The sequence below is a fragment of the Schistocerca gregaria genome, chromosome 10 (assembly GCF_023897955.1).
Source record: "Schistocerca gregaria isolate iqSchGreg1 chromosome 10, iqSchGreg1.2, whole genome shotgun sequence".
Taxonomy (NCBI): Eukaryota; Metazoa; Arthropoda; class Insecta; order Orthoptera; family Acrididae; genus Schistocerca; species Schistocerca gregaria.
The window spans coordinates 36,937,742-36,953,366 of NC_064929.1; the positions used below are offsets into that span (position 1 = coordinate 36,937,742).

The 15,625-nt window shown below is 48.9% G+C and overlaps 2 non-coding genes across 2 annotated transcripts; both read left to right on the plus strand.

Moving 5' to 3' along the window:
• Positions 1 to 530: 530 nt before the first annotated feature.
• Trnaa-cgc (transfer RNA alanine (anticodon CGC)) lies at positions 531 to 602 on the plus strand. Its single transcript has one exon. It is a non-coding gene; the product is annotated as a tRNA-Ala (tRNA).
• Positions 603 to 15,186: 14,584 nt separating this feature from the next.
• Positions 15,187 to 15,260, plus strand: Trnat-agu (transfer RNA threonine (anticodon AGU)). The gene has a single exon. It is a non-coding gene; the product is annotated as a tRNA-Thr (tRNA).
• Positions 15,261 to 15,625: the final 365 nt, after the last annotated feature.

A 15,625-nucleotide genomic window follows, 5' to 3' on the forward strand; every position in this document is an offset into this window, starting at 1 on the left:
CAAATCTGCTCATTCGCTTTGGCGCGGCGTCGAACTATAAATAATGCTGTCACTAGCGTGAGCGTCGAGGAAAGTCGGAAAAGTCGGCTGCGTGGGTGAGTGCCAAGTCTGGTGAGCATTTTGTAGTATGCGCAGTGCAATGGAGACGCGGAAACTTGTTGTGGCCCAGTGTTTTGCAGTTGGACGACAAGATTGGTACACAGTAGTAAAGAGCGAGGCACTGAGTTGGCATGAATAATGGAGTGCACAATGGGGCTCGAGATGTGTTTGTTACCTCAGGTGCTGTATGATTGTCGACAAGGAGTGAAAACGGAGCAATTTGTGATGGCTCTTTCAATTTAAGACGTTAAAAGCAGACGGAATTTGCATTTGTAATACCAGAGCATCGAAACTACTTGGAACTTTTGTGTGTATATGAACGTGTCCGCGCCTTTGTACTCTGCTCCCTTCACCGCTACAAACCAAGCAACCATCGTGTCCGTGCGCATCAGAGTCGCAAAGAATGGGAACAGCGCAGTTTGGTCGTGCATGTGGCGTAGCTCAGTTGGTAGAGCGTTCGCTTCGCATGCGAAAGGTGCAGGGTTCAAGCCACGGCGCCTCCATTTTTTGTGGTCAGTGCATGGTAAGTGTTGGTCGCGGCGAACCTAAAGGCACGCAAGATGTGGCAAAGCCAGCGTCACAGACTGATATGATGTATACTGACGTAAGGAGAGCAAGATGTAAGTGTGGGGACCGGCTGTTATCGAGGTGTCATCGAGTGCAGAACTGTCTTAGGTATCACGGCTTAACCTCATTGAAGTCTAGAGGGTGGACAACACGTTCGTCTTACTCAGAGCGGTGTCCGATCTCTATTTTCAACGTTATACGTGCCACTTTCATTGTGGCCAACTACGGTTCGATACAGAATGCACGAAACCTGAAAGACACCCTAACGGATACATAGAGAGTAGTGTTTGTCTGCTGAATAATGGGAGTGCAAGGGTCTGTGTCGTCTATATGGCTGTATGTAGCACCATTAGTCTTCGGGAGGGCGGGCGTAGCTCAGATGGTAGAGTGCTCGCTTAGTGTGCGAGGGGTACTGGGATCAATACCCAGTGCCTCCAGAATTTTTAACACACCTACATGCGCACCTTGCCATGGAAGTGGAATAATTCTCAGCCTGCAGATGTGTCTAGGAAGATACAAGCGAAAGATTAGAATCCACAATTGGCAAGCGTGCTGTTATTAGTGCGCGGGAAGCACCCTCCTCCCACGCCTACACTTAATTTAGAAACAGTACAAGTGTTCCCGTAAGATTCTCAAGCCTATGTCGGAAAGATCTTCCTTGCGCCGAGTTCGCGTAAATCCCACTGCACATTCCTATTCTTTGCGTGCAGTCGGCTGCTACTGGTGTTGCTAGTTGTGACTGCTGATAACAGATGCCGTAGCAATCAATTCATGGAGTGAGTTGTATGTTTTGCGATAGTCTGTCTCTGACAAGCAAGCACAGGTGACATAGGTGCGAACACAGGAAGCTAGCAGACCCTCGCTACATGCAGACACCGAGCAGCCACACTAGGAGGGCGGCCTAAGCCGTAGGCGAAATGTGCTCATTCGTTTTGGCGCGACGTCGAACTATAAATAATGCTGTCACTAGCGTGAGCGTCGTGGAAAGTCGGAAAAGTCGGCTGCGTGGGTGAGTGCCAAGATTGGGGAGCGTTTTGTAGTATGCGCAGTGCAATGGAGACGCGGAAACTTGTTGTGGCCCAGTGTTTTGCAGTTGGACGACAAGATTGGTACACAGTAGTAAAGAGCGAGGCACTGAGTTGGCATGAATAATGGAGTGCACAATGGGGCTCGAGATGTGTTTCTTACCTCAGTTGCTGTATGATTGTCGACAAGGAGTGAAAACGGAGCAATTTGTGACGGCTCTTTCAATTTAAGACTTTAAAAACAGACGGAATTTGCATTTGTAATACCAGAGCATCGAAACTACTTGGAACTTTTGTGTATATGAACGTGTCCGCGCCTTTGTACTCTGCTCCCTTCACCGCTACAAACCAACCAACCATCGTGTCCGTGCGCATCAGAGTCGCAAAGAATGGGGAAAAGCGCAGTTTGGTCGTGCATGGGGCGTAGCTCAGTTGGTAGAGCGTTCGCTTCGCATGTGAAAGGTGCAGGGTTGAAGCCGCGGCGCATCCATTTTTTGTGGTCAGTGCATGGTAAGTGTTGGTCGCAGCGAACCTAAAGGCACGCATGATGTTGCAAAGCCAGCGTCACAGACTGATATGATGTATACTGACGTAAGGAGAGCAAGATGTAAGTGTGGTGACCGGCTGTTATCGAGGTGTCATCGAGTGCAGATCTGTCTTAGGTATCACGGCTTAACCTCATTGAAGACTAGACGGTGGACAACACGTTCGTCTTACTCAGAGCGGTGTGCGAACCCTATTTTCAACGTTATACGTGCCACTTTCATTGTGGCCAACTACGATTCGATACAGAATGCACGAAACCTGAAAGACACCCTAACGGATACATAGAGAGTAGTGTTTGTCTGCTGAATAATGGTAGTGCGTGTGTCTGTGTCGTCTATATGGCTGTATGTAGCACCATTAGTCTTCGGGGGAGGGCTGGGGAGGGCGGTCGTAGCTCAGATGGTAGAGCGCTCGCTTAGTATGCGAGAGGTACTGGGATCAATACCCAGTGCCTCCAGAATTTTTAACACACCTACATGCGCACCTTGCCATGCAAGTGGAATAATTCTCAGCCTGCAGATGTGTCTAGGAAGATACAAGAGAATGATTAGCATCCACAATTGGCAAGCGTGCTGTTATTAGTGCGCGGCAAGCACCCTCCTCCCACGCCTACACTTTATTTACAAACAGTACAAGTGTTCCCGTAAGATTCTCAAGCCTATGTCGGAAAGATCTGCCTTGCGCCGAGTTCACGTAAATCCCACTGCACATTCCTATTCTTTGCGTGCAGTCGGCTGCTACTGGTGTTGCTAGTTGTGACTGCTGATAACAGATGCCGTAGCAATCAATTCATGGAGTTAGTTGTATGTTTTGCGATAGTCTGTCTCTGACAAGCAAGCACAGGTGACATAGGTGCGAACACAGGAAGCTTGCAGACCCTCGCTGCCTGCAGACACCGAGCAGCCACACTAGGAGGGCGGCCTAAGCCGTAGGCGAAATGTGCTCATTCGTTTTGGCGCGACGTCGAACTATAAATAATGCTGTCACTAGCGTGAGCGTCGTGGAAAGTCGGAAAAGTCGGCTGCGTGGGTGAGTGCCAAGTTTGGGGAGCGTTTTGTAGTATGCGCAGTGCAATGGAGACGCGGAAACTTGTTGTGGCCGAGTGTTTTGCAGTTGGACGACAAGATTGGTACACAGTAGTAAAGAGCGAGGCACTGAGTTGGCATGAATAATGGAGTGCACAATGGGGCTCGAGATGTGTTTGTTACCTCAGGTGCTGTATGATTGTCGACAAGGAGTGAAAACGGAGCAATTTGTGACGGCTCTTTCAATTTAAGACGTTAAAAACAGACGGAATTTGCATTTGTAATACCAGAGCATCGAAACTACTTGGAACTTTTGTGTATATGAACGTGTCCGCGCCTTTGTACTCTGCTCCCTTCACCGCTACAAACCAACCAACCATCGTGTCCGTGCGCATCAGAGTCGCAAAGAATGGGGAAAAGCGCAGTTTGGTCGTGCATGGGGCGTAGCTCAGTTGGTAGAGCGTTCGCTTCGCATTTGAAAGGTGCAGGGTTCAAGCCGCGGCGCATCCATTTTTTGTGGTCAGTGCAAGGTAAGTGTTGGTCGCGGCGAACCTAAAGGCACGCAAGATGTTGCAAAGCCAGCGTCACAGACTGATATGATGTATACTGACGTAAGGAGAGCAAGATGTAAGTGTGGGGACCGGCTGTTATCGAGGTGTCATTGAGTGCAGATCTGTCTTAGGTATCACGGCTTAACCTCATTGAAGTCTAGAGGGTGGACAACACGTTCGTCTTACTCAGAGCGGTGTGCGAACATTATTTTCAACGTTATACGTGCCACTTTCATTGTGGCCAACTACGATTCGATACAGAATGCACGAAACCTGAAAGACATCCTAACGGATACATAGAGAGTAGTGTTTGTCTGCTGAATAATGGGAGTGCAAGGGTCTGTGTCGTCTATATGGCTGTATGTAGCACCCTTAGTCTTCTGGGGGGTGGGCGTAGCTCAGATGGTAGAGCGCTCGCTTAGTATGCGGGAGGTACTGGGATCAATACCCAGTGCCTCCAGAATTTTTAACACACCTACATGCGCACCTTGCCATGCAAGTGGAATAATTCTCAGCCTGCAGATGTGTCTAGGAAGATACAAGCGAATGATTAGCACCCACAATTGGCAAGCGTGCTGTTATTAGTGCGCGGGAAGCACCCTCCTCCCACGCCTACACTTAATTTAGAAACAGTACAAGTGTTCCCGTAAGATTCTCAAGCCTATGTCGGAAAGATCTGCCTTGCGCCGAGTTCACGTAAGTCCCACTGCACATTCCTATTCTTTGCGTGCAGTCGGCTGCTACTGGTGTTGCTAGTTGTGACTGCTGATAACAGATGCCGTAGCAATCAATTCATGGAGTGAGTTGTATGTTTTGCGATAGTCTGTCTCTGACAAGCAAGCACAGGTGACATAGGTGCGAACACAGGAAGCTAGCAGACCCTCGCTGCCTGCAGACACCGAGCAGCCATACTAGGAGGGCCGCCCAAGCCGTAGGCGAAATGTGCTCATTCGTTTTGGCTCGACGTCGAACTATAAATAATGCTGTCACTAGCGTGAGCGGCGTGAAAAGTCGGAAAAGTCGGCTGCGTGGGTGAGTGCCAAGTTTGGGGAGCGTTTTGTAGTATGCGCAGTGCAATGGAGACGCGGAAACTTGTTTTGGCCCAGTGTTTTGCAGTTGGACGACAAGATTGGTACACAGTAGTAAAGAGCGAGGCACTGAGTTGGCATGAATAATGGAGTGCACAATGGGGCTCGAGATGTGTTTGTTACCTCAGGTGCTGTATGATTGTCGACAAGGAGTGAAAACGGAGCAATTTGTGACGGCTCTTTCAATTTAAGACGTTAAAAACAGACGGAATTTGCATTTGTAATACCAGAGCATCGAAACTACTTGGAACTTTTGTGTATATGAACGTGTCCGCGCCTTTGTACTCTGCTCCCTTCACCGCTACAAACCAACCAACCATCGTGTCCGTGCGCATCAGAGTCGCAAAGAAAGGGGAAAAGCGCAGTTTGGTCGTGCATGGGGCGTAGCTCAGTTGGTAGAGCGTTCGCTTCGCATGTGAAAGGTGCAGGGTTGAAGCCGCGGCGCATCCATTTTTTGAGGTCAGTGCATGGTAAGTGTTGGTCGCAGCGAACCTAAAGGCACGCAAGATGTTGCAAAGCCAGCGTCACAGACTGATATGATGTATACTGACGTAAGGAGACCAAGATGTAAGTGTGGGGACCGGCTGTTATCGAGGTGTCATCGAGTGCAGATCTGTCTTAGGTATCACGGCTTAACCTCATTGAAGTCTAGAGGGTGGACAACACGTTCGTCTTACTCAGAGCGGTGTGCGAACCCTATTTTCAACGTTATACGTGCCACTTTCATTGTGGCCAACTACGATTCGATACAGAATGCACGAAACCTGAAAGACACCCTAACGGATACATAGAGAGTAGTGTTTGTCTGCTGAATAATGGGAGTGCAAGGGTCTGTGTCGTCTATATGGCTGTATGTAGCACCATTAGTCTTCGGGGGGGCTGGGGAAGGCGGTCGTAGCTCAGATGGTAGAGCGTTCGCTTAGTATGCGAGAGGTACGGGGATCAATACCCAGTGCCTCCAGAATTTTTAACACACCTACATGCGCACCTTGCCATGCAAGTGGAATAATTCTCAGCCTGCAGATGTGTCTAGGAAGATACAAGCGAATGATTAGCATCCACAATTGGCAAGCGTGCTGTTATTAGTGCGCGGGAAGCACACTCCTCCCACGCCTACACTTAATTTAGAAACAGTACAAGTGTTCCCGTAAGATTCTCAAGCCTATGTCGGAAAGATCTGCCTTGCGCCGAGTTCACGTAAATCCCACTGCACATTCCTATTCTTTGCGTGCAGTCGGCTGCTACTGGTGTTGCTAGTTGTGACTGCTGATAACAGATGCCGTAGCAATCAATTCATGGAGTGAGTTGTATGTTTTGCGATAGTCTGTCTCTGACAAGCAAGCACAGGTGACATAGGTGCCAACACAGGAAGGTAGCAGACCCTCGCTGCCTGCAGACACCGAGCAGCCACACTAGGAGGGCGGCCTAAGCCGTAGGCGAAATGTGCTCATTCGCTTTGGCGCGACGTCGAACTATAAATAATGCTGTCACTAGCGTGAGCGTCGTGGAAAGTCGGAAAAGTCGGCTGCGTGGGTGAGTGCCAAGTTTGGGGAGCGTTTTGTAGTATGCGCAGTGCAATGGAGACGCGGAAACTTGTTGTGGCCCAGTGTTTTGCAGTTGGACGACAAGATTGGTACACAGTAGTAAAGAGCGAGGCACTGTGTTGGCATGAATAATGGAGTGCACAATGGGGCTCGAGATGTGTTTGTTACCTCAGGTGCTGTATGATTGTCGACAAGGAGTGAAAACGGAGCAATTTGTGACGGCTCTTTCAATTTAAGACGTTAAAACAGACGGAATTTGCATTTGTAATACCAGAGCATCGAAACTACTTGGAACTTTTGTGTATATGAACGTGTCCGCGCCTTTTTACTCTGCTCCCTTCACCGCTACAAACCAACCAACCATCGTGTCCGTGCGCATCAGAGTCGCAAAGAAAGGGGAATAACGCAGTTTGGTCGTGCATGTGGCGTAGCTCAGTTGGTAGAGCGTTCGCTTCACATGTGAAAGGTGCAGGGTTCAAGCCGCGGCGCCTCCAGTTTTTGTGGTCAGTGGATGGTAAGTGTTGGTCGCGGCGAATCTAAAGGCACGCAAGATGTTGCAAAGCCAGTGTCACAGACTGATATGATGTATACTGACGTAAGGAGAGCAAGATGTAAGTGTGGGGACCGGCTGTTATCGAGGTGTCATCGAGTGCAGATCTGTCTTAGGTATCACGGCTTAACCTCATTGAAGTCTAGAGGGTGGACAACACATTCGTCTTACTCAGAGCGGTGTGCGAACCCTATTTTCAACGTTATACGTGCCACTTTCATTGTGGCCAACTACGATTCGATACAGAATGCACGAAACCTGAAAGACACCCTAACGGATACATAGAGAGTAGTGTTTGTCTGCTGAATAATGGTAGTGCAAGGGTCTGTGTCGTCTATATGGCTGTATGTAGCATCATTAGTCTTCGGGGGGGCTGGGGAGGGCGGTCGTAGCTCAGATGGTAGAGCGCTCGCTTAGTATGTGAGAGGTACGGGGATCAATACCCAGTGCCTCCAGAATTTTTAACACACCTACATGCGCTCCTTACCATGCAAGTGGAATAATTCACAGCCAGCAGATGTGTCTAGGAAGATACAAGCGAATGATTAGCATCCACAATTGGCAAGCGTGCTGTTATTAGTGCGCGGGAAGCACCCTCCTCCCACGCCTACACTTAATTTAGAAACAGTACAAGTGTTCCCGTAAGATTCTCAAGCCTATGTCGGAAAGATCTGCCTTGCGCCGAGTTCACGTAAATCCCACTGCACATTCCTATTCTTTGCGTGCAGTCGGCTGCTACTGGTGTTGCTAGTTGTGACTGCTGATAACAGATGCCGTAGCAATCAATTCATGGAGTGAGTTGTATGTTTTGCGATAGTCTGTCTCTGACAAGCAAGCACAGGTGACATAGGTGCGAACACAGGAAGCTAGCAGACCCTCGCTGCCTGCAGACACCAAACAGCCACACTAGGAGAGTGGCCTAAGCCGTAGGCGAAATGTGCTCATTCGTTTTGGCGCGACGTCGAACTATAAATAATGCTGTCACTAGCGTGAGCGTCTTGGAAAGTCGGAAAAGTCGGCTGCGTGGGTGAGTGCCAAGTTTGGGGAGCGTTTTGTAGTATGCGCAGTGCAATGGAGACGCGGAAACTTGTTGTGGCCCAGGGTTTTGCATTTGGACGACAAGATTGGTACACAGTAGTAAAGAGCGAGGCACTGAGTTGGCATGAATAATGGAGTGCACAATGGGGCTCGAGATGTGTTTGTTACCTCAGGTGCTGTATGATTGTCGACAAGGAGTGAAAACGGAGCAATTTGTGACGGCTCTTTCAATTTAAGACGTTAAAAACAGACGGAATTTGCATTTGTAATACCAGAGCATCGAAACTACTTGGAACTTTTGTGTATATGAACGTGTCCGCATCTTTGTACTCTGCTCCCTTCACCGCTACAAACCAACCATCGTGTCCGTGCGCATCAGAGTCGCAAAGAATGGGGAATAGCGCAGTTTGGCCGTGCATGTGGCGTAGCTCAGTTTGTAGAGCGTTCGCTTCACATGTGAAAGGTGCAGGGTTCAAGCCGCGGCGCTCCATTTTTTGTGGTCAGTGCATGGTAAGTGTTGGTCGTGGCGAACCTAAAGGCACGCAAGATGTTGCAAAGCCAGCGTCACAGACTGATATGATGTATACTGACGTAAGGAGAGCAAGATGTAAGTGTGGGGACCGGCTGTTATCGAGGTGTCATCGAGTGCAGATCTGTCTTAGGTATCACGGCTTAACCTCATTGAAGTCTAGAGGGTGGACAACACGTTCGTCTTACTCAGAGCGGTGTCCGAACTCTATTTTAAACGTTATACGTGCCACTTTCATTGTGGCCAACTACGATTCGATACAGAATGCATGAAACCTGAAAGACACCCTAACGGATACATAGAGAGTAGTGTTTGTCTGCTGAATAATGGGAGTGCAAGGGTCTGTGTCGTCTATATGGCTGTATGTAGCACCATTAGTCTCCCGGGGAAGGGCAGGCGTAGCTCAGATGGTAGAGCGCTCGCTTAGTATGCGAGAGGTACTGGGATCAATACCGAGCGCCTCTAGAATTTTTAACACACCTACATGCGCTCCTTACCATGCAAGTGGAATAATTCACAGCCAGCAGATGTGTCTAGGAAGATACAAGCGAATGATTAGCATCCACAATTGGCAAGCGTGCTGTTATTAGTGCGCGGGAAGCACCCTCCTCCCACGCCTACACTTAATTTAGAAACAGTACAAGTGTTCCCGTAAGATTCTCAAGCCTATGTCGGAAAGATCTGCCTTGCGCCGAGTTCACGTAAATCCCACTGCACATTCCTATTCTTTGCGTGCAGTCGGCTGCTACTGGTGTTGCTAGTTGTGACTGCTGATAACAGATGCCGTAGCAATCAATTCATGGAGTTAGTTGTATGTTTTGCGATAGTCTGTCTCTGACAAGCAAGAACAGGTGACATAGGTGCGAACACAGGAAGCTAGCAGACCCTCGCTGCCTGCAGACACCGAGCAGCCACACTAGGAGGGCGGCCTAAGCCGTAGGCGAAATGAGCTCATTCGCTTTGGCGCGACGTCGAACTATAAATAATGCTGTCACTAGCGTGAGCGTCGTGGAAAGTCGGAAAAGTCGGCTGCGTGGGTGAGTGCCAAGTTTGGGGAGCGTTTTGTAGTATGCGCAGTGCAATGGAGACGCGGAAACTTGTTGTGGCCCAGTGTTTTGCAGTTGGACGACAAGATTGGTACACAGTAGTAAAGAGCGAGGCACTGAGTTGGCATGAATAATGGAGTGCACAATGGGGCTCGAGATGTGTTTGTTACCTCAGGTGCTGTATGATTGTCGACAAGGAGTGAAAACGGAGCAATTTGTGACGGCTCTTTCAATTTAAGACGTTAAAAACTGACAGAATTTGCATTTGTAATACCAGAGCATCGAAACTACTTGGAAATTTTGTGTATATGAACGTGTCCGCGCCTTTGTACTCTGCTCCCTTCACCGCTACAAACCAACCATCGTGTCCGTGCGCATCAGAGTCGCAAAGAATGGGGAATAGCGCAGATTGGTGGTGCATGTGGCGTAGCTCAGTTGGTAGAGCGTTCGCTTCGCATTTGAAAGGTGCAGGGTTCAAGCCGCGGCGCCTCCATTTTTTGTGGTCAGTGCATTGTAAGTGTTGGTCGCGGCGAACCTAAAGGCACGCAAGATGTTGCAAAGCTAGCGTCACAGACTGATATGACGTATACTGCCATAAGGAGAGCAAGATGTAAGTGTGGGGACCGGCTGTTATCGAGGTGTCATCGAGTGCAGATCTGTCTTAGGTATCACGGCTTAACCTCATTGAAGTATAGAGGGTGGACAACACGTTCGTCTTACTCAGAGCGGTGTCCGAACTCTATTTTCAACGATATATTTGCCACTTTTATTGTGGCCAACTACGATTCGATACAGAATGCACGAAACCTGAAAGACACCCTAACGGATACATAGAGAGTAGTGTTTGACTGCTAAATAATGGGGTGCAAGGGTCTGCGTCGTCTATATGGCTGTATGTAGTACCATTAGTCTTCGGGGGGGCGGGCGTAGCTCAGATGGTAGAGCGCTCGCTTAGTATGCGAATTTTTAACACACCTACATGCGCACCTTACCATGCAAGTGGAATAATTCACAGCCAGCAGATGTGTCTAGGAAGATACAAGCGAATGATTAGCATCCACAATTGGCAAGCGTGCTGTTATTAGTGCGCGGGAAGCACCCTCCTCCCACGCCTACACTTAATTTAGAAACAGTACAAGTGTTCCCGTAAGATTCTCAAGCCTATGTCGGAAAGATCTGCCTTGCGCCGAGTTCACGTAAATCCCACTGCACATTCCTATTCTTTGCGTGCAGTCGGCTGCTACTGGTGTTGCTAGTTGTGACTGCTGATAACAGATGCCGTAGCAATCAATTCATGGAGTGAGTTGTATGTTTTGCGATAGTCTGTCTCTGACAAGCAAGCACAGGTGACATAGGTGCGAACACAGGAAGCTAGCAGACCCTCGCTGCCTGCAGACACCGAGCAGCCACACTAGGAGGGCGGCCTAAGCCGTAGGCGAAATGTGCTCATTCGCTTTGGCGCGACGTCGAACTATAAATAATGCTGTCACTAGCGTGAGCGTCGTGGAAAGTCGGAAAAGTCGGCTGCGTGGGTGAGTGCCAAGTTTGGGGAGCGTTTTGTAGTATGCGCAGTGCAATGGAGACGCGGAAACTTGTTGTGGCCCAGTGGTTTGCAGTTGGGCGACAAGATTGGTACACAGTAGTAAAGAGCGAGGCACTGAGTTGGCATGAATAATGGAGTGCACAATGGGGCTCGAGATGTGTTTGTTACCTCAGGTGCTGTATGATTGTCGACAAGGAGTGAAAACGGAGCAATTTGTGACGGCTCTTTCAATTTAAGACGTTAAAAACTGACAGAATTTGCATTTGTAATACCAGAGCATCGAAACTACTTGGAAATTTTGTGTATATGAACGTGTCCGCGCCTTTGTACTCTGCTCCCTTCACCGCTACAAACCAACCATCGTGTCCGTGCGCATCAGAGTCGCAAAGAATGGGGAATAGCGCAGTTTGACCGTGCATGTGGCGTTGCTCAGTTTGTAGAGCGTTCGCTTCACATGTGAAAGGTGCAGGGTTGAAGCCGCGGCGCTCCATTTTTTGTGGTCAGTGCATGGTAAGTGTTGGTCGCGGTGAACCTAAAGGCACGTAAGATGTTGCAAAGCCAGCGTCACAGACTGATATGATGTATACTGACGTAAGGAGAGCAAGATGTAAGTGTGGGGACCGGCTGTTATCGAGGTGTCATCGAGTGCAGATCTGTCTTAGGTATCACGGCTTAACCTCATTGAAGTCTAGAGGGTGGACAACACGTTCGTCTTACTCAGAGCGGTGTCCGAACTCTATTTTCAACGTTATACGTGCCACTTTCATTGTGGCCAACTACGATTCGATACAGAATGCACGAAACCTGAAAGACACCCTAACGGATACATAGAGAGTAGTGTTTGTCTGCTGAATAATGGGAGTGCAAGGGTCTGTGTCGTCTATGTGGCTGTATGTAGCACCATTAGTCTTCGGGAGAGCGGGCGTAGCTCAGATGGTAGAGCGCTCGCTTAGTATGCGAGAGGTACTGGGAACAATACCCAGTGCTCCAGAATTTTTAACACACCTACTTGCGCACCTTGCCATGCTAGTGGAATAATTCACAGCCAGCAGATGTGTCTAGGAAGATACAAGCGAATGATTAGCATCCACAATTGGCAAGCGTACTGTTATTAGTGCGCGGGAAGCACCCTCCTGCCACGCCTACACTTAATTTAGAAACAGTACAAGTGTTCCCGTAAGATTCTCAAGCCTATGTCGGAAAGATCTGCCTTGCGCCGAGTTCACGTAAATCCCACTGCACATTCCTATTCTTTGCGTGCAGTCGGCTGCTACTGGTGTTGCTAGTTGTGACTGCTGATAACAGATGCCGTAGCAATCAGTTCATGGAGTGAGTTGTATGTTTTGCGATAGTCTGTCTCTGACAAGCAAGCACAGGTGACATAGGTGCGAACACAGGAAGCTAGCAGACCCTCGCTGCCTGCAGACACCGAGCAGCCACACTAGGAGGGCGGCCTAAGCCGTAGGCGAAATGAGCTCATTCGCTTTGGCGCGACGTCGAACTATAAATAATGCTGTCACTAGCGTGAGCGTCGTGGAAAGTCGGAAAAGTCGGCTGCGTGGGTGAGTGCCAAGTTTGGGGAGCGTTTTGTAGTATGCGCAGTGCAATGGAGACGCGGAAACTTGTTGTGGCCCAGTGTTTTGCAGTTGGACGACAAGATTGGTACACAGTAGTAAAGAGCGAGGCACTGAGTTGGCATGAATAATGGAGTGCACAATGGGGCTCGAGATGTGTTTGTTACCTCAGGTGCTGTATGATTGTCGACAAGGAGTGAAAACGGAGCAATTTGTGACGGCTCTTTCAATTTAAGACGTTAAAAACTGACAGAATTTGCATTTGTAATACCAGAGCATCGAAACTACTTGGAAATTTTGTGTATATGAACGTGTCCGCGCCTTTGTACTCTGCTCCCTTCACCGCTACAAACCAACCATCGTGTCCGTGCGCATCAGAGTCGCAAAGAATGGGGAATAGCGCAGATTGGTGGTGCATGTGGCGTAGCTCAGTTGGTAGAGCGTTCGCCTCGCATTTGAAAGGTGCAGGGTTCAAGCCGCGGCGCCTCCATTTTTTGTGGTCAGTGCATTGTAAGTGTTGGTCGCGGCGAACCTAAAGGCACGCAAGATGTTGCAAAGCTAGCGTCACAGACTGATATGACGTATACTGCCATAAGGAGAGCAAGATGTAAGTGTGGGGACCGGCTGTTATCGAGGTGTCATCGAGTGCAGATCTGTCTTAGGTATCACGGCTTAACCTCATTGAAGTATAGAGGGTGGACAACACGTTCGTCTTACTCAGAGCGGTGTCCGAACTCTATTTTCAACGATATATTTGCCACTTTCATTGTGGCCAACTACGATTCGATACAGAATGCACGAAACCTGAAAGACACCCTAACGGATACATAGAGAGTAGTGTTTGACTGCTAAATAATGGGAGTGCAAGGGTCTGCGTCGTCTATATGGCTGTATGTAGTACCATTAGTCTTCGGGGGGGCGGGCGTAGCTCAGATGGTAGAGCGCTCGCTTAGTATGCGAATTTTTAACACACCTACATGCGCACCTTACCATGCAAGTGGAATAATTCACAGCCAGCAGATGTGTCTAGGAAGATACAAGCGAATGATTAGCATCCACAATTGGCAAGCGTGCTGTTATTAGTGCGCGGGAAGCACCCTCCTCCCACGCCTACACTTAATTTAGAAACAGTACAAGTGTTCCCGTAAGATTCTCAAGCCTATGTCGGAAAGATCTGCCTTGCGCCGAGTTCACGTAAATCCCACTGCACATTCCTATTCTTTGCGTGCAGTCGGCTGCTACTGGTGTTGCTAGTTGTGACTGCTGATAACAGATGCCGTAGCAATCAATTCATGGAGTGAGTTGTATGTTTTGCGATAGTCTGTCTCTGACAAGCAAGCACAGGTGACATAGGTGCGAACACAGGAAGCTAGCTGACCCTCGCTGCCTGCAGACACCGAGCAGCCACACTAGGAGGGCGGCCTAAGCCGTAGGCGAAATGTGCTCATTCGCTTTGGCGCGACGTCGAACTATAAATAATGCTGTCACTAGCGTGAGCGTCGTGGAAAGTCGGAAAAGTCGGCTGCGTGGGTGAGTGCCAAGTTTGGGGAGCGTTTTGTAGTATGCGCAGTGCAATGGAGACGCGGAAACTTGTTGTGGCCCAGTGGTTTGCAGTTGGGCGACAAGATTGGTACACAGTAGTAAAGAGCGAGGCACTGATTTGGCATGAATAATGGAGTGCACAATGGGGCTCGAGATGTGTTTCTTACCTCAGGTGCTGTATGATTGTCGACAAGGAGTGAAAACGGAGCAATTTGTGACGGCTCTTTCAATTTAAGACGTTAAAAACTGACAGAATTTGCATTTGTAATACCAGAGCATCTAAACTACTTGGAAATTTTGTGTATATGAACGTGTCCGCGCCTTTGTACTCTGCTCCCTTCACCGCTACAAACCAACCATCGTGTCCGTGCGCATCAGAGTCGCAAAGAATGGGGAATAGCGCAGTTTGGCCGTGCATGTGGCGTTGCTCAGTTTGTAGAGCGTTCGCTTCACATGTGAAAGGTGCAGGGTTGAAGCCGCGGCGCTCCATTTTTTGTGGTCAGTGCATGGTAAGTGTTGGTCGCGGCGAACCTAAAGGCACGTAAGATGTTGCAAAGCCAGCGTCACAGACTGATATGATGTATACTGACGTAAGGAGAGCAAGATGTAAGTGTGGGGACCGGCTGTTATCGAGGTGTCATCGAGTGCAGATCTGTCTTAGGTATCACGGCTTAACCTCATTGAAGTCTAGAGGGTGGACAACACGTTCGTCTTACTCAGAGCGGTGTCCGAACTCTATTTTCAACGTTATACGTGCCACTTTCATTGTGGCCAACTACGATTCGATACAGAATGCACGAAACCTGAAAGACACCCTAACGGATACATAGAGAGTAGTGTTTGTCTGCTGAATAATGGGAGTGCAAGGGTCTGTGTCGTCTATATGGCTGTATGTAGCACCATTAGTCTCCCAGGGGAGGGCGGGCGTAGCTCAGATGGTAGAGCGCTCGCTTAGTATGCGAGAGGTTCTGGGTTCAATACCCAGTGCCTCCAGAATTTTTAACACACCTACATGCGCTCCTTACCATGCAAGTGGAATAATTCACAGCCAGCAGATGTGTCTAGGAAGATACAAGCGAACGATTAGCATCCACAATTGGCAAGCGTGCTGTTATTAGTGCGCGGGAAGCACCCTCTTCCCACGCCTACACTTAATTTAGAAACAGTACAAGTGTTCCCGTAAGATTCTCAAGCCTATGTCGGAAAGATCTGCCTTGCGCCGAGTTGACGTAAATCCCACTGCACATTCCTATTTTTTGCGTGCTGTCGGCTGCTACTGGTGTTGCTAGTTGTGACCGCTGATAACAGATGCCGTAGCAATCTATTCATGGAGTGAGTTGTATGTTTTGCGATAGTCT